Source organism: Eptatretus burgeri, chromosome 13 (assembly GCF_056783735.1).
Source record: "Eptatretus burgeri isolate ZD-2024b chromosome 13, Ebu_testis_v1, whole genome shotgun sequence".
NCBI lineage: Eukaryota > Metazoa > Chordata > Myxini > Myxiniformes > Myxinidae > Eptatretus > Eptatretus burgeri.
The window spans coordinates 61,358,456-61,384,403 of NC_140973.1; the positions used below are offsets into that span (position 1 = coordinate 61,358,456).

The 25,948-nt window shown below is 45.2% G+C and overlaps 1 protein-coding gene across 5 annotated transcripts in view; it reads left to right on the forward strand.

Moving 5' to 3' along the window:
- The first annotated feature begins 548 nt into the window (after positions 1–548).
- The window catches only part of RBM47 (RNA binding motif protein 47), a 49,155-nt gene continuing 23,755 nt past the window's right edge, over positions 549–25,948 (forward strand). Inside the window, exons 1-2 of one of the 5 annotated variants that reach the window (XR_015050818.1) lie at positions 549–714; positions 17,743–18,034. The gene's annotated coding sequence lies outside the window, so the exon portion shown is untranslated. Of the gene's footprint in view, positions 715–17,738; positions 18,035–25,948 lie in introns of all 5 variants that reach the window. The other 4 variants (XM_085852727.1, XM_085852728.1, XM_085852729.1 and 1 more) reach the window with 4 other exon arrangements.

Consider the following 25,948-nt stretch of genomic DNA (forward strand, 5'->3'; position numbering starts at 1 on the left):
ACCACCTGGCTGATGACATCATGTGCTGAAAGTTCCATTCCACGCGTCACCTGTTCTTCCTCACCTTGTCGACTTGAAGTTGTGACCTTAACTCACTTTGTTTTGTATTCAATCATAATGATTCACCGCATACTGTCTAAAGAACGAAGCAAAACGGATCAGGCAACTCATTCCGTGATATTAAACATCCTGCCTGATCTAACCCCCTGGACCAACTCGGTATGCCCCAAGTCTGCAAGATGCCCCAACTCCGTATCTACCATAATACGTACATCCATCCTCGCTTGAGAGTCGGTAGGGTCATTCTACCCAGGACCGAGAATGGGGTCCACACGGTGGGGTAAAAACAGGGGAGGTCGCATTTTGACCCAGATTTCTCGACAGAGGCATATCATGCCCCACCTTACTCTACCTGTAAATTAGCAAGCATAACTTAGGCATTTACTATCAGCTTTCCCATCACTCGTGCCCAAGAACACGAACACAAAGGATTGCACACAAAGGCTGTTGAACAGGTTGTACTAGTTGCACAAATATCTCCTCCCTTAACACCTTTCATTTGTGGAGAACCTGAGCTGGCAGTAAGTCACGGTTCTCAGGAAAAGGTGGGTTTTCTTTCCTCACGCCAGGTACCCAAGGTTGCAGGTTGTCAAAGTACCTGGACACCGGATTGTCAACGAACCGGAGAATCGCAAGTTATCACGCGGCACTCAGGTAACCAGTGGCAGCAAAATAGAGGGGAAGGAGGTGGGGAAAGTGGGTTAATAGTTCTGTCGTGTTAAAATGAGGATCTGGGGATCTGAGGATCCATTTATAAAAGTTATCTCGACGAATGGTTAAATACTATGAAATACACAGAACATCCATGGCGTCTGTAATGTGGGCCACACCTGTAATTTTGAGGTCAACTACTCTTGCTCACTTCTTTCGAGGTCGTTCCTGAGATGTATTTGACTTCGATCATTATTTATTTTCATCTTCTTTCGAAAAGGACGTTTAATAACCTGTCCGCTGGTAGGATGGCCGAGAGGTTTCTAGCTACTTTGACTAGACGACAAATCCAAGTCACTACCTGTATTGTGAAGCGGAAGGGTTTTTACCAGGTAACAGGCTGCCTCATTAAAGAACTCTTTCTCGTCGACAAATGCTGCAGTTGTTGTTGTTATTTGGTATTTAGCCTGACTGCTGGTTGTATCATCACTGGGAGCACAGCTGTGCTGATGCAGTGCCCCCTGTTAGCGGTAACCTGGAACTCATATTTCCGACCTCAGAAGGATGACAGGTTTAATCAACCCACCTGGTGTTATATCAACAGCACGACAAGGGGTTGAACTCAACACCAAAAAATATCCTCGACATAACCAAGACTGTCCTGCATAAAACTGGAGAGTTCTCCATGAAACAAGACTTTCCTCGAGATAACCAGACTTTCCTCTATATAACCAGACTGTCCTCCATAAAACAAGACTGTACTCCATGAAACAAGACTTTCCTCTAGATAACCAGACTTTCCTCTATATAACCAGACTGTCCTCCATAAAACAAGACTATCCTTCATATAACCAGACTCTCCTCCATAAAACAAGACTGTCCTCTACATAACCAGACTGTCCTCCATATAACCAAACTGTCCTCTATATAACCAGACTGTCCTCTATATAACCAGACTGTCCTCTATATAACCAGACTGTCCTCCATGAAACAAGACTGTCCTCCATATAACCAAACTGTCCTCTGTATAACCAGACTGTCCTCCATAGAACAAGACTGTCCTCTATATAACCAGACTTTCCTCTATATAACCAGACTGTCCTCCATGAAACAAGACTGTCCTCCATATAACCAAACTGTCCTCTATATAACCAGACTGTCCTCCATAGAACAAGACTGTCCTCTATATAACCAAACTGTCCTCTATATAACCAGACTTTCCTCCATAGAACAAGACTGTCCTCTATATAACCAGACTTTCCTCTATATAACCAGACTGTCCTCCATGAAACAAGACTGTCCTCCATATAACCAAACTGTCCTCTATATAACCAGACTGTCCTCCATAGAACAAGACTGTCCTCTATATAACCAGACTTTCCTCTAGATAACCAGACTTTCCTCTATATAACCAGACTGTCCTCCATAAAACAAGACTATCCTTCATATAACCAGACTCTCCATAAAACAAGACTGTCCTCTACATAACCAGACTGTCCTCCATATAACCAGACTGTCCTCCATAAAACAAGACTGTCCTCTACATAACCAGACTGTCCTCCATATAACCAGACTGTCCTCCATGAAACAAGACCGTCCTCTATATAACCAGACTGTCCTCCATATAACCAGACTGTCCTCCATGAAACAAGACCGTCCTCTATATAACCAGACTGTCCTCCATATAACAAGACTGTCCTCTATATAACCAAACTGTCCTCTATATAACCAGACTGTCCTCCATATAACAAGACTGTCCTCCATAGAACAACACTGTCCTCTATATAACCAGACTGTCCTCTATATAACCAGACTGTCCTCCATATAACCAGACTGTCCTCTATATAACAAGACTGTCCTCCATAAAATAAGACTGTCCTCCATAAAATAAGACTGTCCTCCATATAACCAAACTGTCCTCCATATAACCAGACTGTCCTCAATACAACCAGACTGGACCCCATAAAACTAGACTGTCCTCTATCAACCAGGACTGCCCTCTACAAAGCAAGACTGTCTATATAACCAGACTGTCCTCTATACAACCAGACTGTCCTCTATACAACCAGACTGTCCTCTATACAACCAGACTGGACCCCATAAAACTAGACTGTCCTCTATCAACCAGGACTGCCCTCTACAAAGCAAGACTGTCTATATAACCAGACTGTCCTCTATACAACCAGACTGTCCTCTATACAACCAGACTGTCCTCTATACAACCAGACTGTCCTCTATATAACCAGACTGTCCTCCATATAACCAGACTGTCCTCTATACAACCAGACTGTCATCCATACAACTAGACTGTACCCATAAAACTGGACTGTCCTCAATGAACCAGGACAGTCCTCTACAAACCAAGACTGTCTATATAACCAGACTGTCCTCTATAAACCAACACTGTCCTCTATTTCATCAGACTGTACCCCATAAAACTGGACTCTCCTCTATATAACCAGACTGTCTATATAACCAGACTGTACTCTAGATAACCAGACTGTCTATATAACCAGACTGTCCTCTATAAACCAACACTGTCCTCCATGTAACCAGACCGTCCTCCATATAAACAGTCTGTCCTCCATATAATCAGACTGTCCTCTATATAACCAGACTGTCCTCAATACAGCCAGACGGTACCCCATAAAACTGGACTGTCCTCTATCAACCAGGACTGCCCTCTACAAAGCAAGACTGTCTATATAACCAGACTGTCCTCTATACAACCAGACTGTCCTCCATAAACATGGACGAAAGGTCACACTTCAGATACATATAGGGCTGTCGAGGCGAGTTTTTCCTTGGCTCGGAGCCCTAATCCTGGACAGGTCGCCACTCCAACACAGTATTGTTGAAGATGTAGGATATTTATAGAGATGAATTTCACATGAACTCATGAAAGTCTCCTCAACCTCATTTCGGATTTTTCCTTTGGAAGTTTTCCCCCTTCCAGGAAAGTAGACCCAGAGAGAAATATTTGTTTTGAGGAACATACACTGGTTTGATGGAGCCCGAGTTGAATACCGCTCATTCGGTAGAATCCTGGGACTGGCAGGATAGCTTAGAGGTATGCACCCTCGACGATGAGCTGCCGAGTCTTGGTTTGAATGTAGACCAACACTCTCATCTGTCATCCTGGAGTTTCGCAGACATTAACACAATTCTTCAAGACATTCGTCGTCCCTCAGATTGACGTAGAACCGGGTGACCCATCTATCGGCATTAGGTGGTGGACGTGAAAGACCCCACAGTGTCCTTCACAAGGAGTAGATGAGTTATCGCCAGCATTTTGAACAAATTGCAAATTGCTGCTCTCACCTAAATAGGGCACTATTACTACATCAGCGACACAACTCTGCCCCGAGCAAATAATGCGATGCACAGGCATGTGCTGCAAGCAAAAACAAACTAGAATGGCACTTGATGGAGCGCATACCTCCGCCAGGCTGAACAGTTCATGTTTTGTATCCACTGATGGGCCGGATGTGCATCCGGACCTGAACCAAAATCTAATCATCTGGTTACCTCCGCCACCAAAGGTGGACCAAGGTCATGTTTTCATCCCTGTCTGTCTGTTTGTTTGTCTGTCTGTCTGTCTTTCTCTGAGCAAGATATTTTAAAAAGTTACGGATGGATTCGGACAAAATTTGGAAGACAGTTTGGGTTTGTGACAAGGACGAATTCATTAGTTTTTGGTCAAGATCTGGATCCGAATGTGGATACGAGAGTTTTTTTTTATTTTATTTTATAACTGATTCTTCATCATTGAGTGATAGGGCCAAAAACGAGATGGAGCATGATATTTGACCTCCAAAGCCAGCCGCCGACGAGGCATTCTTCGCCAAACAAAGTCCTTCCTTGGCACACCTGAACTCCTATCGACTGACAAAACCTTCATCCGCAGCTTGATGGAGTACTGCTCTCCCCTCTGGGCTGGCTCCCCTGCCTCACGTCTAGCTCAGCTTGATGCCGTGGAAACCAAGGCCTTAATGATTATTGGAATCTCCCACGAAGAAGCTGAGGTTATTGGCCTATCACTTTGTTATCCCAGATAAGTCGGTGGTCTCTCTGTGTTCTAGCACCTCTTTTATGATCTTGCACTTTGTGCTTTTTCATCAGGTACCACTGCCTCTACATCATATCGTTTGATATGATGTCACAATTGACGCTGGGGACCTGAGTATGTTTCCAAGGTGTTTCCCAAGTTATGGCCATTTATGATACGGTCAGGACCTGACTTTGTGCTTTTTCCATGCTTTGTCCCTCCCCCTTAATCAGGTTTCTGCAGGGCACACACAGTCCACCATCAACCCTCTGCTGGTGAAACTACCTTAATGTAGAATCAGTGCTCATCTCCACTCATTTGTTACTCTTTTTTTTTTTACACCTAAGGAATCAACTTCCACATCCTCTTCAACGTCATACTTTCCTCCAGGTCTTAAAGGCAGCTGTTCCTCACCATCTCAAATAATCCCCCATTCAAAACCATGACCTTTTCTCTCCTCATTAACCCCACCCCAATCACTCCTCCTTCCAAGTTTCAATTTTTTGCTCCTGAAAGATTCCTTCTGTATCCATCTTGTTCATCCCATGCATCCTCTCCTGCCCCCATTCCGACCACACCATTGTTTGTCCAAGTGTCCCTCTCTCTTGGCCTTCAAATCTGCTGTTGGTATGACTCACTCCACTGTTCCTTTATGATCTGTTACATGTTCATCCATTCAGTGTACTACCGCTTCCATGAGCCTCGACGATGCACACAGAAAAACTTGAAAAGTTATGGATGGATTCGGATGAAACTTGGTGAACAGGCTGAATGTTTGACAAGGACAAATTTATTCGATTTTGGTGAAGATCTAGATCTGGAACTGGACATGAGAATTAAAAAAACAAATTTCAGTGGATGGTAGAGTAATTTAGGTAAGGAATAATAATAATGATCTCTCTATCATTCCAGCAATCTCTGTGTGTGTCTGTCCGTCTGTATGTGTGTTTGTCTGCGGCCGCCGTTTCTCGACAACCACTAGTCCGATCTAATTGAAACTTGCCAGGTATATCGCTGGAGACCTGAGGATGTGCCTTTTCAAGGTTTGATATTAATCGGACAAGTGGTTCCCAAGTTATGGCCATTTATTTATCAACCAATGACAGGACACGGTGCTATGACATCACTCTTGACGTCACAATTCCTCTTCTTTTATTTATTTATTTTTTAATTTTTTGCATGATTGACGTCACAATTCTTCTTCTTCGTTTGATATGACTTCACAATTGACGCTGGGGATCTGTGGATGTGCCTTTTTAAGGTTTGATATGAATCGGACAAGTGGTTCCCAAGTTATGGTCATTTATTTATCAACCAATGACAGGACACGGTGCTATGACATCACTCTTGACGTCACAATTCCTCTTCTTTTATTTATTTATTTTTTAATTTTTTGCATGATTGACGTCACAATTCTTCTTCTTCGTTTGATATGACTTCACAATTGACGCTGGGGATCTGTGGATGTGCCTTTTTAAGGTTTGATATGAATCGGACAAGTGGTTCCCAAGTTATGGTCATTTATTTATCAACCAATGACAGGACACGGTGCTATGACATCACGATTGACGTCACAATTCTTCTTCTTTTTTTTTCCTTTTTTTTGCACGATCGACGTCACAATTCTTCTTCTTCTTCGTTTGATATGACGTCACAATTGATGCTGGGGACCTGAGTATGTGCCTTTTCAAGGTTTGATATCGTTCTTCTTCATCCGTTTCAGCTGTTTCCCAAGTGTTTCCCAAGTTATGGCCATTTATTTACCAAACCAATGACAAGACATGGTGCTATGACGTCACAATTGATGTGACAATTATCAATTATTTTTTTTTTTTTGCACGTACAGCCCTGCACGTACGGGCACGCGAGAGCGAGGGAACAGCCTGTGTGGTTGTTGTTTCTGGCACGCGGTTTGAAAGTTTTTTTTTTCACGCACGTACGGGCCCGCACTAGTAATAATAATAATCTATCCATAATTCCAGCAATCTCTGTGTGTCTGTCTGTTTGTTTGTTTGTCTGCGATCGCCGTTTCTCGATGACCGCCGGTCCGATCGGATTGAAACTTGCCAGGAATATTGCGGGGCCCCGCAGATGTGCCTTTTCGCGGTTTGATGTCAATCGGATATGCAGTTCCCAAGTTACGGCCATTTATCTGTCGACCAATACCTGCGAGAGAGGGGGACCGGAGAGGGGGGGATGAGAGTGGGGGCGAGAGAGGAGGGGGAGAGAGGAAGGTGAGACTAGGGGAAGAGAGGGGGGCAAGAGAGGGAGAGAGAGAGGGGGTGGGAGTGGGGCGAGAGAGGGGGTGTGGGAGGGGGTGGGAGTGGGGGCGAGAGAGGGGGTGTGGGAGGGGGTGGGAGTGGGGGCGAGAGAGAAGGGTGAGAGAGAGTGGCGAGAGAGGAGGGGGAGAGAGGAGGGGTGAGACTAGGGGTGAGAGAGGGGGAGGGAGTGGGGGGGAGAGAGAGGGGGAGAGGAGGGCAAGAGAGGGGGTGAGAGGGGTGGGAGAGAGGGGGAGAGAGGGGCAGTGAGAGAGAGGGGGCGTCACAATTCAAGAGAGGGGGAGAGAGGAGGGGGCGAGAGAGGGGGTGAGAGTGGGCGCGAGAGAGAGGAGGGGAGAGAGGAGGGGGCGAGACTAGGGGGGAGTGAGGGGCGAGAGAGAGAGGGGGCATTACAATACTTCATCGTTTGATATGACGTCACAATTGACGCTGGGAACCTGAGTATGTTTCTCAGGTGTTTCCCAAGTTATGGCCATTTATGATACGGATGGTCCGATCTAATTGAAAAAATGCCTCAATCCGGTCATCGTTTACGAGAGCGAAGGAACGAAGCTGCACATACTGGTACGCCTCACCCACGAGAGAGAGGGTACTGGAACGAGAGATGGGGGGGGTGGGTGAGTGGGTGAAATAATGCCCCAATCCAGTCGTCGTTTACGCTCCTACGGGCCCGTACTAGTAATAATAATAATAATAATAATAATAATAATAATAATAATAATAATAATAATAATAATAATGAGGAGGAGGTCGCATCATCCTCAACGAGTTTTTCCACGTGGTGAATGAATGCCCATGGTGGTTGGATTTACAAAAAAGTTGCCATTCAGTGGCAGTACCTCTAAAGGCCGCTCTATTTTGAAGCGGACTTTTATAAAGCCTGCTGTCCTGTCTGCATTTACATTGTGAATGCCAAAGATCCCACAGTATCTTTTGAATAAATCTATTTAAAAGGAGAAGAGCACTCGGTATAGTGCATACCTCCACCACGCAATGTCTAATCCAGTTGAACATATCGAGCCCAAAACATTTTTGAGATATCATGCTATAAATGGTTTTTAGCCCTTTCTATCACTGTTGATGAATCACTTTGAAGATTAAAAAAACTCGGATCCAGATTCGGATCTTCACTAAAATTGAAAAAATTCTTCCATGCCACATACCCAACATGCCCACCCAATTTCATCCAAATCCATCCACAACTTTTTGAGATATCCTGCACACAAAGAAACAGACAAACAAGAAAGACATCGTGCGGAGCATGATACTTGCAAAATCCATCCCCACAAAAAAATTGTAATGGATACATCAAATCGTCCATTTTATTCATATTAAAATTGATCTTACTCAAAGATCAGGTCAATCGGATGAAAATTCATCAGTTTTCAGATGAAAATTGATTTTACAAAGTTGACCTTGAGTTGCACTTTGAGCTTTTCACTTCAAAAATAATCGAATAAACATTTAATTGATGGAATATGCAATTATTAATAAAATTGATGATTTTAGAAGTTTGACATCGAGTTGACCTTTGACCTTTTGATCTCAAAAATTGTTGGTTTCCTATTTCAGTGAGAGACCCAAATTGCAAATTCTGTTCAACTTTCAAGTCAATCGGATGAAAAATGACGATTTTAGATATTCGACCTCAAGATGACCTTTCACCTTTGTCCTCAAAATCAATAGGCTTCTCAGTTGTGATTACCTAGACAACTTGGTAAAGTTTCATTACGTTCAGTTTGGAATTGTGACCTGTAGGAGAATGACAGACAGACAAACAGTCAAACAAGCCGGTAGGCGACGTGGGTGGTCACTATATAATTGCATACTAGTCATACAGTTTTTGACGGATCGGGCTGAAATTTTTTGACAAAGAGGTTGATTATAGTGTGGATAAAAGCGCAGAAGCCTATTTTTGATTTTGGAAAAAAAATATATATATAAATATTTTTCGGATTTTTTTCAAAAATTTCAAACTCCCGTTGCTCGGCAACGGTGGCGTCCACAACAACGGTGCTCAAAAGCATAGAACTAGATCCTGGTATGAACCTACCAGTCAAGTTTCATCAAAATCGGTTGACTCCTCTGACCTCCAGAGATGTCCATTACATACATACAGACAGACGGAAAAACTGAGAAGAAGGGTAGTCCAGTGACCACCCAAAATCGTTGGACCATTACTCGCCGGAAGTTACAAGGAAAATCACGTCAATGAATTTCACTCCTGCGTCGTCAATGTGGAGACCAACGGTGAAGATGTGGAGTGCAAGGTTCGAAAGAAAAAACACACTGCGTGGGAAACCCGAACGGTGTCTCCTCAGACGTCCGCGTTTCGTGGGAAACCCGAACGGTGTCTCCTCAGACGTCCGCGTTTGGTGGGAAACCCGAACGGTGTCTCCTCAGACGTCCGCGTTTCGTGGGAAACCCGAACGGTGTCTCCTCAGACGTCCGCGTTTCGTGGGAAACCCGAACGGTGTCTCCTCAGACGTCCGCGTTTCCTTGTTAAAACTTCTCGATTGCTGTTTTCACATCAGACCTGTGAACAGCAGCAAACTTCTTCCCTTTTCCCAATTATTTTTTTCCATCTCCGGCCCTCCCCCACTCCACATCCCCGTGAAGTGTGCAGCTAGTCCAGCCTGAACCGGCGAAAACACGACCGGCACGTTTTCTTTGTGTGCGTCTCTGTCTCTGTCTTTGTGTGTGTCTCTGTCTCTGTCTGTGTCTCTGTCTGTATCTCTGTCTGTGTCTCTGTCTAGAGACAGACAGAGATACAGACAGAGACACAGACAGAGACAGAGACACACACAAAGACAGATACAGAGACACAGACAGAGATAGAGACACACAAAGACAGAGACATAGCCACACAGACATACACAGACAGACACAGACAGAATCTCTGTCTGTGTCTCTGTGTCTGTGTCTTTGTGTGTGTCTCTGTGACTGTCTCTGTTTCTGTCTCTGTGTGTCTCTGTCTCTGAGTGTGTCTGTCTGTGTGTGTCTCTGTCGATGTGTGTGTCTGTGTGTCTGTCGATGTGTGTGTCTGTGTCTGTCTCTGTGTGCGTCTTTGTGTGTGTCTCTGTGTGTGTCCGTCTCTGTGTCTGTCTTTGTCTCTGTGTGTGTCTCTGTCTGTATCTCTGTCTGTGTCTCTATCTAGAGACACAGACAGAGATACAGACAGAGACACACAGAGACACAGACAGAGACAGAGACACACACAAAGACAGAGAGAGACACACACAAAGACAGAGACAAGACACACAGACATACACAGACAGAGACACAGACAGAATATCTGTCTGTGTCTTTGTGTGTGTCTCTGTCTCTGTGTGTGTCTGTGTGTGTGTTTGTCTGTGTGTCTTTGTGCGTGTCTCTGTCTCTGTCTCAGTGTGTCTCTGTGTCTGCCTCTGTGTGTGTTTCTGTATCTTGTGTGTCACTGTCTCTGTCACTGTGTGTGTCTCTGTCTCTGTCTCTGTGTGTTCCTCTGTCTCTGTGTGTCTTTGTGCGTGTCTCTGTCTCTGTGTGTCTCTGTCTCGGTGTCTGTCTCGGTGTCTGTCTCTGTGCGTGCTCTTTGTGTGTCTTTGTGCGTGTCTCTGTCTCTGTGGGTCTCTGTCTCTTGTGTCTCTGTCTCTGTGTGTGTCTCTGTGTCTGTCTCTGTGTGTGTCTCTGTCTCTGTCTTTGTGTGTGTCTCTGTCTCTCTCTGTGTCTTTGTGTGTGTCTCTGTCTCTGTCTTTGTCTGTGTCTCTGTCTGGAGACCTTGGGGAGATTCAAACCTTGGGGAAAAACAGCTTTCAAACCTTGGGAAACACTTGGGAAACAGCTGAAATGGATGAAGAACTATATCAAACCTTGAAAAGGACCGACGTCCGCGTTTGGTGGGAAACCCGAACAGTGTTTCCTCAGACGTCCGCGTTTGGTGGGAAACCCGAACAGTGTTTCCTCAGACGTCCGCGTTTGGTGGGAAACCCGAACGGTGTTTCCTCCGACGTCCGCGTTTGGTGGGAAACCCGAACGGTGTTTCCTCCGACGTCCGCTTTTGGTGGGAAACCCGAACGGTGTCTCCTCAGACGTCCGCTTTTGGTGGGAAACCCGAACGGTGTTTCCTCAGACGTCCGCGTTTCATGGGAAACCCGAACGGTGTCTCCTCAGACGTCCGCGTTTCGTGAGAAACCCGAACGGTGTCTCCTCAGACGTTCGCGTTTCCTTGTTAATCTTCTCGATTTCTGTTTTCACATCAGACCTGTGAACAGCAGCAAACTTCTTCCCTTTTCCCAATTATTTTTTTCCATCTCCGGCCCTCCCCCACTCCACATCCCCGTGAAGTGTGCAGCTAGTCCAGCCTGAACCGGCGAAAACACGACCGGCACGTTTTCTTTGTGTGCGTCTCTGTCTCTGTCTTTGTGTGTGTCTCTGTCTCTGTCTGTGTCTCTGTCTGTATCTCTGTCTGTGTCTCTGTCTAGAGACAGACAGAGATACAGACAGAGACACAGACAGAGACAGAGACACACACAAAGACAGATACAGAGACACAGACAGAGATAGAGACACACAAAGACAGAGACATAGCCACACAGACATACACAGACAGACACAGACAGAATCTCTGTCTGTGTCTCTGTGTCTGTGTCTTTGTGTGTGTCTCTGTGACTGTCTCTGTTTCTGTCTCTGTGTGTCTCTGTCTCTGAGTGTGTCTGTCTGTGTGTGTCTCTGTCGATGTGTGTGTCTGTGTGCGTCTTTGTGTGTGTCTCTGTCTCTGTGTGTGTGCCTTTGTGTGTCACTGTGTCTGTCTTTGTCTGTGTCTGTCTCTGTCTTTGTGTGTGTCTGTGTCTCTGTCTGTATCTCTGTGTGTGTCTCTGTCTAGAGACACACACAGAGATACAGACAGAGACACTGACACAGACAGAGACACACACAAAGACAGATACAGAGACACAGACAGAGATAAAGACACACACAAAGACAGAGAGAGACACACACAGACAGAGACACACAGACATACAGAGACACAGACAGAATATCTGTCTGTGTCATTGTGTGTGTCTCTGTGTCTGTCTCTGTGTGTGTCTCTCTCTCTGTGTGTGTCTGTGTGTGTGTTTCTCTGTGTGTCTTTGTGCGTGTCTCTGTCTCTCTGTGTCTGCCTCTGTGTGTGTCTCTGTCTCTTGTGTGTCTCTGTCTCTGTGTGTCACTGTCTCTGTCACTGTGTCTGTCTCTGTGTGTGTCGCTGTCTCTGTCTCTGTGTTTCTCTGTCTCTCTGTGTGTCTGTGTGTTTCTCTGTGTGTCTTTGTGCATGTCTCTGTCTCTGTCTCTGTCTCTTGTGTCTCTGTCTCTTGTGTCTCTGTCTCTGTGTGTGTCTTTGTGTGTCACTGTCTCTGTCTCTGTGTGTGTCTCTGTCTCTCTCTGTGTCTGTGTCTCTGTCTTTGTGTGTATGTCTGTCTCTGTCTTTATCTCTGTCTGGAGACCTTGGGGAGATTCAACCTTGGGAAAAAGCAGCTTTCAAACCTTGGGAAACACTTGGGAAACAGCTGAAACGGATGAAGAACGATATCAAACCTTGAAAAGGCACACACTCAGGTCCTCAGCGTCAATTGTGACGTCATATCAAACGAAGACGAAGAATTGTGACGTCAATCGTGCAAAAAAATTGTGACATCATTCGTGTGTCATAGCACCGTGTCCTGTCATTGGTTGACAGATAAATGGCCGTAACTTTGGAACCGCTCGTCCGATTAATATTAAACCTTGAAAAGGCACATCCACGGGTCCCCAGCAATATTCCTGGCAAGTTTCAATCAGATCGGACCGTCAATCGTGCAAAATAAATAAATAAACATTAATTGTGACGTCATTCATGATGTCATAGCACTGTGTCCTGTCTGGTTGACAGACAATATATAGGTCGTTATTGGTTGACAGACATTGGTCATTGTATCACGTTATTCTTTTTATTCAATTATTGTGCTATTATTATTATTATTATTATTATTATTATTATTATTAATATGCTGTTATCATTTTTCTGAGAAAAAAATTGGCATGATAAGGTGAGAAGGTGGAACAACACCTTCAGCTGCCATATATACACCTTTTCAACACTGAAAAAGCAGTAAAATGGCCATAACTTGGGAACCGCTCGTCCGATCGATATCAAACCTCGAAAAGGCACATCCGCGGGTCCCCGGCAATATTCCTGGCAAGTTTCAATCAGATCGGACCGGCGGTCGTCGAGAAACGGCGGTCGCACAGACAGACAGACAGACAGACAAACAGACACACACACAGAGATTGCTGGATTTATAGATAGATAAGGGTCACCTATTTCGGCGACCCAACAAGCAAACAGACAGCCATAAAAACAAAGTCGACCAACCAATATATTTCCAAATCTTCGATTTTGCAAGTAACAAACAAACAGACAGCGGTGAAAACCAAACCTTCCACCTTCGGTGACGGAGGTAATAAGGTCAATGTGGGTTGCTACCCTCACCAAATTCCCCATTTGAAGTTGCCTGTATAACTAGTTTTTGCTTTGTAATTAGGAGACAAGTTAGACAGTTGAAATCTCTTATCAGAATTGTTCATTCATGGCTAATGGAAGGGTAAAAACACTTTTTTGAGTCGTGTCTTGTCCTAATTGTTTTGTCTCTTTGAAATTGAAATATCTGAAACATTTTCTTCCATCTGCACAATAATGATCAAGTCCGCTCAAAACAAGTAAAAAACACATCAAATGTCAAAGCCCCCATTGTTTTAGTAATTTTGCTGCATGGAGTTAAAGGGCACAATCATGTGCAACTGGAATGGCCACCGGTCTACCAGTCGGCCATCTTTAACAATATCGCAAAATAAAGTGGGGGGCATGTGTATGCCATTATTTACTGTGCTTGTGGCAAATTTGAACAAAATTGGAACATGCGTGCCAGATATATGGTTGCAGACGCACGGACGCACACATCGATACGAAAATAGAGACCAAATCCTAAAGCACCCCTCGTTTTGGACGAAGTCCAATGGCGGCTAAATAAACCCAGCAAAAGCACAGGAAGCAGATACCATGAGAGCCCTCCACTCAGGGTTTGCTGAAAAACTTCGCATTGGTTACTGGAGTATGCAAATTGGCTCAACCTGGTAAACCGACACAAGTTATCAATGCGATGAACAACTGCTCTATTGATTTGTAGGGAATTGGTGAATGTCGACGGCCAAGAGGTGATTCCATGAGGTTTGCAAAGTAACAGAAAGCCATATTAAAGTTACGAATTGCAGAAGACCTTGCAGTTATACTCATGCTTGGCGAGGCAGTTCAACATGTGTGCCTTCCGGAGGGTGAACCTATCAATAGTAGACTGACACGTGCAATGGTTCCGGATGTGTTACTTTAAACTGACTTGTTCAAAGTGAAACTCCGGTCCACGCTCTCACAGCATCGTGCTTGGATAACTGAACCAGCTGTTAGCAGGCTTGCCCTGTCTCTTCTCTCAAACCCTGATATTACAATTCATCCTGAATATACAGCAAGGCTCTTATACCAGTCTCATAAGTATGATCACATCACTCCAACCCTCCGCTGGCTCTTGCAACACAAACCAATACATTTGAAAACAATGCTCATATTTAATCTTTAAATTCAAATATCAATGGGTTCCTTGCATACATTTCTCACCTAATCACACCTTACACCCGTGCAAGAAAGCTACAGTCTAACACTGGGAATATACTGGTAGTTTCCCCACCTGTGGAATCAACTTCCACATTCTCTTCAATCTCACTCTTCCCTCCAGGTGCCCAAGACAGCTGTTCACCACCATCTCAAATCATCCCCCATCCAAAACCATGATCTTTCTAGCCTCGTTAACCCTGCCGAAGCCCACCCTTTTTCCATGTTTCCAGTTTTCCTTCCTGAGAGTTTGTGGCTGGATCCATCTTCGGTGGACCTAATTTCCCTATATGTCTGGTGTTGGCTTAATGGTTAGGGTGGTGGGCATGGGATCTGAGGATCATGAGTTCAAATCCCCCTAAGCTGTTGAATTAATAACAGGTGGGGTTGACTCTGCCTGTCATCCTACCGAGGTCGGCAAAATGAGTGCCAGCTTGCTGGTATCCTGTGTCGGAGTGGCGACCCGTCCAGGATTGTGTCCGATAGCCAAGGAGACTGCTTAGGCAGCACCGACGCTCTGCACAGAGTATGGTCCCAATCTCCTCATTTCCCTCCAAATCTGATTCTTCCTCAAAGTGTTCCTTTACCCTACTCTTGGTGTGTTTCACCCCCTTTCCACTATGTTCTTCTTGTTCTGTTATGTTCTGGTCCATTCTGTGTCCTAGCTCTTCCATGAGCCTTGACTTCATATGGAAAAAAAGAAATCCCTCATTTCTCCAAGACAAGTTCAATGTTTGAGCTTCTCCACGAGCCGAGACATTGTATACAAAAAAAAAAAAAAGAGTATGAAGACTTTTTGTGATCAAGCATTCTTCATATTTGCTCCTCAACATGTGGAACTCTCTTCCTTTTAAATAAAAGTTCTCACAATCTTATCATTTACGGTTGAAAAATGTCTCCTAAAACAATCCCAAACTTTTCACAATTACTCTTCTCAACTTTCACTTTTCTTACCTCTTCCTCGTTTGCAAATCGCTTTGGGATTGATCCTTCCAAATGAAAAATTGTGATATATAATCAATCGATGGATCGATTGATTATCCAGATATCTTGAAGGCTACAGGCGGTGTAAAAATTCCATTGTGGAAGTTATCAGGTTATCTTGTACAAGCTCGACTCAGATAGATGAGATAAAGCACAACAGAGTGGTCTTACTTCGTTCAGCCTGTGTGGCTAGTTTCATCCCTGGTACCGCCAGGTACTGCTCTTGACAATTGGATGGAATTGGCGAAAGCACCTGACTTTTCCAGAACAACGAAGATTTCCCTCAATAAACCCTCATCTTAAGGAATGTCTTGTTTTTATATATTTGAGAACTGTGAATGAGCTTAGTCCCACACTGGGGACCGCAGACTTGGCTGTGCACTCAGGTTGCTGCACTCGGCGGTCTCCTGAACTGTAATCCGTCAATGGTTGATGTACCCAGCTGTAGTTTATTTAAGGAATATCAACTTGTTTATGGCAACCTCTTTTAGAGGAGTTTAATTATTTAAAGGATTTTCAGCCGTTGTTGGGGGAGGGGAGTGGGGAGAGTGTAATTCAAAGGATTGAGAAAGGGAAGAATGATGATGATGATGATGATGATGATGATGATGAAGAGAGGGAGAGGAGTGGTGAGTAAAGGTTGAAGGGGAGGGAAGGAGCATGGGTATGTTGGAGGAAGGGGAGATGGAAGGGGGTAAAGGGGGTTCAGGTTAGGGTTAAAATTCCGCCACATTTGCGGACATAATAAATAAATTCCCATATTTTTTCCCCCCTTTGTAACGCTCCAAAAAACCTCACTGAGACTACAATTCTCCCAAAACTTCATTCATCCGAGAATGAACGAGAGTGAGTGAAGAGTGAACATGAATGAAAGCTGATAATTTCGATGAACGGTTAGATAACATAGATAAACAAATGAGTTGGTGCAGAATACTGTCTGGTCTTTCTTTATTTGGATTAACAAAACAAAGCCACTCATTACCATTAATAAGTTGATATAATCATTAGGAGAGACAGAGAGACAGAGAGACAGAGAGACAGAGAGACAGAGAGACAGAGAGACAGAGAGACAGAGAGACAGAGAGACAGAGAGACAGAGAGACAGAGAGACAGAGAGAGAGAGAGAGAGAGAGAGAGAGAGAGAGAGAGAGAGAGAGAGAGAGAGAGAGAGAGAGAGAGAGAGAGAGAGAGAGAGAGAGAGAGAGAGAGAGAGAGAGAGAGAGAGAGAGAGAGAGAGAGAGAGAGAGAGAGAGAGAGAGAGAGAGAGAGAGAGAGAGAGAGAGAGAGAGAGAGAGAGAGAGAGAGAGAGAGACTGAGAGAGAGAGAGAGAGAGAGAGAGAGAGAGAGACTGAGACTGAGACTGAGACTGAGACTGAGACTGAGACTAGCGCCGGGTCAGGTCCGAGTGAACGATCAACATTACATTCGATCTGCAGGAGACAAAATAACTCACTAAACTTGTCATTGTCCAAATAAACCGAACTTGGTTCGCAAGAAGGTATTAATTTTATAAATATCATCTTCATGTTTGAATATCCTTGAACCATGTGGAATCGCTCACCTGTGCACATGACCATGTGGAATCGCTCACCTGTGCACATGACCATGTGGAATCGCTCACCTGTGCACATGACCATGTGGAATCGCTCACCTGTGCACATGACCATGTGGAATCACTCACCTGTGCACATGACCATGTGGAATCGCTCACCTGTGCACATGACCATGTGGAATCGCTCACCTGTGCACATGACCATGTGGAATCACTCACCTGTGCACATGACCATGTATCATTGGTTGTTGGAACACGATAAGGCGTGTGACTGTCCGTGTGTTTGTGCCTCTTTGAAGTATGAATACCTTCAGTCATTCCCAGATCTCCCTCTGATTACCCGTCGCACCTTATAATTCCCTCCCTCCAATCTCACAATTTTACTCGATCGCACATCAGGACTCGTGTCCCTGTGAACTTGTGACTCGTGTGACCATCTTGGGTTGTGGCCCCATGGTAATCACACGCATCCCTGTCACGACTTCTTCACCCCTCCCTTCTTCCTCGGAGCAAGCAGGGAGGCGTGACTCTACCGGAACGACTGGCCAATGGGGTTGAGCAAAGCCTCTCGGCCAGCCCCCCTGGAGCAGGTTTGAGAGCATTTTCCTTTCCCAGGAAGGAGGAATACAGCGCTCGACAGGTGAACCTGCCACCGACGTTTCGCCACTCGGATCTTCCCCCCTCGTTCGTCCAACTCATCCTCGGCTCTCGGCTCCGCCGACCTCGTTCGCAGGTTCATCACCTTCACATCTGCACGATTATTCGGACAACCTGTCGTCATCTGTTGCCGCGCCCACTCCACCTGGGTAAGTGACCCGGGGTTGTTCCGTGTTTCATCGGAAGGACTTTCATGGAACTTTTTAGCCACAAGAGGCTTTTGCAAATTTCCTCGTGCATAGAAATGATTGTTAACCAGTTCTATCCACATTCCACAGCGCTTACCAGCCGTGACCGAGATAAGTTTGTTGACGGTTACTTTTTCAGCCTGGTGGCCATAATATCAAGGATGTTCGAGTTACCCTGAAGATTAAAATGTTCCACATCGATGTCCCGATGAGATGCGAAAACATCATGCTCGCACAAAGGTGTACAAAGAACGAATGCGTGACGTCATCCGGTTACCTTTTAGCCTGCGAGATGAAAACTTAAGGCAAATTAAGAAAACAATTGAATTGTGTATTTACGGGTCTCAGAAAAAACAAACAAAAAAAAAAACAACGGAAACTGGTAAACAGTTGAGTTTGTAATTAACTTGTGAATCACCTGATTAAAGAGCTTAATGCTTTACGTGTCACGTGAATAGCATCGAGAGAGCGGGTGATGAGTAGATGTGGGGGCAGGTGTGGGATGCTCAGGTGGGGGCAGGTGTGGGATGCTCAGGTGGGGGCATGGTTTGAGGGTTACTGAGCAGGGTGTTCAATAGGTCAAGGACGAGGCGTTATAAAGTCATAAACATTTAAGGTGGATTTGCATGCAGAAAGTTGATGAGTAATAGAGTAATATATTACCATAAATCGTTTGACACACACACACACACACACACACACACACACACACACACACACACACACACACACACACACACACACACACACACACACACACACACACTCGTGACATCAAATGTTAAAAGTAGGGTTCATCCTGACAAAGAGAAGAAATCTCTGGATATTAATATCCTTGACATGTCACGAAGTAAACCATACATGAGATGAGTGACAGGTAACAATGTACCTTTGCCACATCTAGAACATTATGTGTAGTTTTGGTGACCACAGTTCCGGAAGGACATAGATGTCCTAGAGAAGGTTCAGCGCATGGGCTACTGGATTGATTCTGGGCTGAGCTGGACTCAGCTATGAGGAGCGGGTTAAGGAGACAGGGCTTTATACACTAGGAAGGAGGAGGTTACGAGGAGATATGATGGAGATGTCTAAGATAATCTTCTTCTTGCATATGGCAGCTTAGCTGCTGGGGTAGCTATCATTTCTTGGAAGCGCTACTGTGTCGCTGATGCAGTGCCTCTCTACCAGTACACGATGTAATGGTACTCATTTCCATTTCGCCGACCTCGGAAGGATGACAGGCTGAGTCAACCCCCTGGTGTATTAATTCAGTGGCCCAACGGGGCTTGAACTCGACCCTGAGATCCAAAGCCACTACCATAACCAGTAAGCCAACACCAGGCTTGTTTAAAATAATGAAAGGTATTGATAAAATAAGTACAGATGAATTATTCAACAGGGTAGACAGCGACAGAACCAGGGGCCATAGCCTGAGAGTAAAGAAGAGGAGAGTCAAGATGGAAGCAAGGCAGGGGACTTTCACTCAGAGTAGTTAATGCATGGAATGGCCTCTCTGGAAAGATACTGACAGCAGAAAAAGTAGATAAGTTTAAATTAGAATTAGATAGGTACCTGGAAGTTATGGAGATGGAGGGGTATGGGGATGTTGATAAGACTTTTAGATAGTTTGAGTATTGATGGGTGATTGTGTACGGAGTGCTGTTGGTGGGGGTCTTGTTAAGGGGGGTTGTGTGGTTGATGTGTGTTTTGAACCAAGCCCACTCCCCCTCCTCGAGGGGAAGAAAAGGGGAAAAAAAAATTAAAAATAAAATACAAAATAAAAAAACTACAATTTTTTAAAATTTCATTAATTAAAAACTTCTTTTTGCATTTTCTTCCTTAGATCTTGTATAGATGATGGGTTAGTGTGGCGTTCACGCAGGCATGATGGGCTGAATGGCCTCCACCTGTGTTGGATTTCCTTGTACCTGTTCCCCAGTAATGGACGAGGGTGGAGTCCTGAAACCACAGATGTCACAATAATGCTCAGAAATGCAAAGTTGTGCATGAGATGTCTCAACTGTTTTTTTTTTATCAAGGTTATATAGAGAGCTAACACGAAAATTGTGACTAAGTCACGGATCGGATTTCAACTTGATGGTTCTTCTTAATAATGACATACGGGATTTGAAAAATATTCCTGCTTACATGTAAGAAGCATGTGTGAAACTCGCATGATGAATGTTGTCACAGGTACGTAATTGTGTGAATTTCCATGAAGGATGTAATGGTAGTTCCACTACCTTCACCGAGCATCCTCACTGTCTTGTGGGGTTGACCGGAGAATGTTTTAGGCTCAAGTCTTTCAAGATGAGGCCCAACGTTCAACTGTGGGCAATTTGGGCAGGAATTTGCAATTTGATCAGTGTGCCAGAGATAACTCGCCTTGTCTTCACGAAAGATACTTTGGGATCTTTAACTTCCACCAACTAATGCTTGCATATGGGACACCCGGCTTAACGTCCATCGGAGGTACGTAACACTTCGTGATGCAACGCACTAATCTGTTAACCTTTCCAAATGTCGGGAATCAAACCCAGACTATAAAGATTAAAGGTACCCGCAGTACCCGTGCACCATCCTGTCAGAATGCAATGGGATTTCTTCCTAACTATAATTTTTTTTTTTTTTTTTTTACACAAATGGCTGATTTGTGGAAACAGGTACCTGGTGTCACGTTTGCATTTCGGGTAAACAGAGACAATCTGTGAGATGCCAATAACACAGCTCACATCGTTCCATCTGAGCAGGTGTTATTTATTCCCATAACCCAGATAACCCGATCCAGTAATTATACGTGGAGGCTACGTGAACCTCTCCACCAACTTGATCTGAATTTGATCGAGTAACGCACATTGTACCTACATGTTCAACGATCAGAGTTTACATCGGTCTCTGTTCGTTTTTGTCAGTGTCGGTGGAACAGGAATGTCAGTTGTGAAAGATTGCTTAAATAGTGTATAAAAAACGGGTGGGGGTTATGGTTCTGGTTACTAAGTAACCTTAGAAGAAATAATAATAACTGGAGTTACTTGCAAAGATCAAGGCTTCCAAGCAGTAACACCTTGTGATGAAACGAGGAACCATGGAGACCTTCAAATCGAGAATTTTTGAAACTGGAAAAGCTAAAAACTAAGAAAAAGCCATTTTTGTCAAAGTTGGCATTAAAGGATGTCTGTTGCTAAGGATGCTGTCTTGCTTGCCAAGGGAGGATTCACAGCTTGATGCAGTTGTGTTCAAATCATAATTGCTATAACCTTTTAACCTATATCTACCAGTTGATACCATTAACCAATATCTACTGGATTTCTCCATCAAAATCCATCAACTTCTTGATATCGAAAAATGGTCAATTCTGATTGGCTTGTACCGGCCATTTTCATTTACAGATACTTATGCTTCACGAAGTAGAAGTGCCCGAGTCCATCGATGATGTATCTGATGTTTTGGATTGGTCGGTTCACCGGTTTTGAAGATTCTTGAAATTTTTTTTGAAAAATAAACTTAAATCCAATATGGCCACCAAGCTTAAGACCAATCAGCTTTGTCGGAGGGTACGTGCTCGATCTCATGACTTGGAACGCTGTGAAGTCTCGAGTATGTTGGTGGAGTAATCTGTGAGAAAAACGTGTCAACAAATATGGCAGAATAATAAATATAATAATTATAGAGTTCATGGAACTTACTCTGCAGTGGTGAGAAAATGAACATGGGAAGGGTCTTTTCAACTCTTGCTTTGTGTTTCTGAGCACGATCTATATTAGCTTTGTATGTGAACTTTGACTAACAGGTGACATGGTAACCATACGAAGCCGATGGGTAAATGGAACAGTTCAGAGCTGAACCGTCTGACAAATCTTCTCGGAGAAACTGGCGAATTTCGAACGATCTTTGAGAAAGATCGTTCACTGAAACAAGTCGATCTTTTGGACGAAGTTAGCTCTATCATTGTATCGCTAGGCGCAGCCATTTTGTCTGAATCTACCTGTTACTCTGCCCTCAGAGCACACGGCAAATTTGATTGGTTGAGATGGCGTATGATTTTGCCAAAGTGAAATTAAACTAAACATCTTTGGAAGTGCAAACAAGGCAAATTGTGTTCTCGTGTTCAAATATATCATTCAATTGAAATAAAATTAATGTTTTAAAGGCTGTAGAAAAAAAACCCCCCAAAAAACATTGAAACGGAAGTTTACCGTCGCTTTAATGTCAGGTCAGGCCAGATTAGATCTGTGACTTGCTACAGGTACCATGTAAACCTGTACTAACCTGTTCCATGGTCGGGTTGTCGGCGACTAAACCGTCTCCCCCACCAGGTTTTTTTTGGTGAGGAAGGTGTTTGGATATGGACACCCAGCAGGATTAAAAAGAAAACCTGTCAAAGGGCGGAGGAGCTCCTTGTGAGCCAACGGCCATCCATTTCTAGTGCCCAACTGTGTCTGCAGACGTCCTCCTGCAGTTGGGTTACTTCTTATTAGGAGGTTGGTGGCAGGATTTGCACTCCCGCCACCGTAAAACCCTTCATTCCGCAAAACGCAAAAACGCAAAAAAATCTGAAAACCCACTCAGTGGGAGTACCTCCTGTGCAGCTTCCCTTCGCAGGGCAGCTCACCGGATGATGGGATTGGGGCAAAACCTTTGGGACCCCCAATCTTTGATGATAGGAGGGAAACTACGGGGTAACATTCCCGAGTCAGATTGTGGGAGAGTGTGTCAGAGTGGTGCTGAGGTGTCGTCCACCAGACGGCGGTCTCCTTGGGTTAACCTGAGGCGGTCCCTTCGGGTGGGTGCCTGGAATGTCCTATCCCAAAGAGAGGATGATTACCTGTCTCTGTTATCATCTGAGCTCAAGCATTTGGACATTGGTATTGCAGCTCTCTCTCTGAGGTTCGGAGACCGGATTGCAGCGACATCATGGTGGGTGGTTACACCTACTATTGGTCTGGTCGCTCTGATGGTTACCATACTCAAGGAGTTGCTGTAGCTGTGTCCAATAAGCTGACTCCAATGATAATTGAGGTAACACCGGTCAACGAGAGTATTATGAGACAAAGGATTCGTCACTCCTTAGGTGTCATTTCCCTGGTCTCTGTTTATGCTCTGACTGAGGTGAGTGATCTCACCGTGAAGGATGTATTCTACGCCACGCTCGAGTCTGTGGTTAATCAGTGCCCCGGACGACATGCACTTCTAGTCTTGGGGGATTTCAATGCATCGACTGGAACTGATATGGATGGTTATGAGATGTGTGTTGGTCCACATGGGTCAGGAACTATGAACCAGAATAGCACTAAGTTCCTGACTTTGCAAGAAGTCATGGACTTAAGGTGGCCGGTTCATGGTTTCAGCACTGGCGGTGTGGCAAAGAAGATTGACCATGTGCTCGTTGATGGTCACTGGAGGATGATCCAGAACTGCAGTGTCTACCGGAGTGCTCAGTTCCTCAATACTGACCACAGGCTTGTTGTAGCAACTCTGAAGTTGCACCTTAAATCCAGGAGAATGGTACCATCCCAGCCTAGGCTGGATGTTGGCAAGCTCAAGGATGAGAGGGAAGCTGAGGAGTTTGTGAATAGGCTGAGTGGAGATTTGAGGAGTCTGGGTGCTTTGGGGGGGTCCTGAAGAGTTGTGGAGTGCCTTGAAGACCACCGTCCTTGATGTTGCCGGTGGATGTCTTGGAACTCACCACAGGGGAAAGAAGAATTTTGTCTCTCAAGGGACAATGGATACCATTGCCCAGAGTCGCAGGGCCAGGCTGAATGGCAGAGCTGAGCTGTTCAGGGAGCAGAGGCGTAAAACTGTACGTGCACTAAGGGTGGACAAGGAGGCCTATGTGTGAGGAATCTGTGAGGGGAGTAGAGCATCACCTGTGGTCAAGTGATTCTAGTCCTGCTTACAGGAGAATTCACACATTGCGTTCATCCAAGCCCATCCCTTGGTGTACTGCAGTTAGAGCAGAGGTTGGTGGGCTCATGACAGAGGAGTCCGAAGTGAAGGCCCGCTGGGCCGGTTACTTTGAGCGGTTGTACCAGGCTGATCAATCAGCTGTCGAGTTGGACGTCAAGGGTGTTGCAATCCCTGTTGCTGACCCTCCAATCAACTGTGGTCCACCTTCACTTGTGGAAACACAGGTTGCGTTGAACCTGTTGAAATGGGGTAAAGCTTCAGGGATCTGTGGCATCCATGCTGAACTTCTCAAGGCTGGTGGAAATGCTGCACTCGTGTCGTTGCATGCAGTTTTGTGCTCTGCCTGGAACACAGGCATCATCCCAACTGACTGGAAGAGGGGCCTTGTTGTCCCTCTCTGGAAAGGAAAGGGTGATCACCAAGACTGCAACAACTACTGAGGGGTGACGCTGCTCTCAGTGCCGGGTAAAGTCTTTGCTCGGATAATTCTTGATAGGGTTTGCCACCATCTGCTTGAGCACCAGCGTCCAGTGCAGTCAGGCTTTACACCAAAGAGGTGAACGATTGACCGTATCCTTGCTCTTCGGGTTCTCACCAAATGCAGACGAGAGTTTCGGCAGGGGCTGCTTGCAGCCAATGTTGATTCAGTGAATCGGGATGCCCTCTGCAGGATTCTTGGTCTTCGTGGGGTGCCACCAAAACTGATCGATCTGATGTCTGAACTCTACTCTGGTACTGAGAGTGCTGTGAGATGTGGTGGTGCCATCTCTGACTTATTTCCAGTTGTTACTGGAGTTCGTCAGGGGTGTGTACTGGCCCCCACACTTTTCAGCACTTGAATGGACTGGATTCTCGGGAGGATGTCGGAGAGATCAAGCTGCGGTGCATCGTTTGGGAATGTCAAGATCTCTGACCTTGATTTCACAGATGATGCAGTCATCTTTGCGGAGACTTTAGATATCCTTTTGGGGGCCCTCGAGGTGCTGAATGAAGTCTGAGCCACTGGGATTACGCGTTTCCTGGGTCAAAACTAAGATCCAGGCTTTCAATGACATCTTGGATGCCGCTGTCCTGTCTGTGCCTGTTTGTGGTGAGGATGTTGAGGTTGTGGAGAGATTCACTTGCCTTGGCCGTAATATTCATGTCTCTGCTGGTTGTGAGTCAGAGGTCAATAGATGTCTGGGTCGGGCCTGGGGAGTCATGGATTCACTGGATAATGGGGTGTGACGCTGCCGGTACCTGTGCGGGAGGACGAAAGTCCGAGTCTTCAGGTACTTGGTGCTTCCAGTCTTGCTCTATGGATGCGAGACTTGGACTCTGACCAGGGATCTGAGACGGAGACTTGATTCCTTTGGTACCAGGTCTCTTCAGAGAATCCTTGGCTATCGCTGGTCGGACTTTGTGTCTAACGAGCGGTTGCTGAGAGACTCAAATGAGATTTGTTACCTGCATAGTCCGTGAGCGTCAGCTGCGGCTGTATGGACATGTGGCTCGTTTTCCTGATGCTGATCCTGCTCACCAAATTCTCTCAGAGAGGGAGTCCCGTGAGTTGAGGACACCAATGGGCTGACCACATGCCTTGTGGTTGCAGCAGGTTGAGCGGCATCTCAAGGAGATGGGGATGGGCCAGGCATCTGCCTGGGGGATGGCCAGACGGAGGCCCCTGGAGTACCGGCGGAAAGTGGACGCAGCGATGCACTGCTCTGGCGCATGCTCCCATACCTGACCTGGCCTGATGCACCCCGTGTTACACCACCTTATTTAACACGTTCAAGTAGTTTTTCATGCCTCTTATGTGTCCTTTATGATGTCCCCAAAACAGTACGTTTCTTGTTTGTAATGATTTCCGATTTTGTTTGAAAGACAGGCTGAAGCAATTATTGTAAACCGAGCTGGACCCATGCTCACTCGGGATGGGATTCCATACAATTTGCCAAATTCAGAGTGAAAGTGCTGATAAAATGCAGG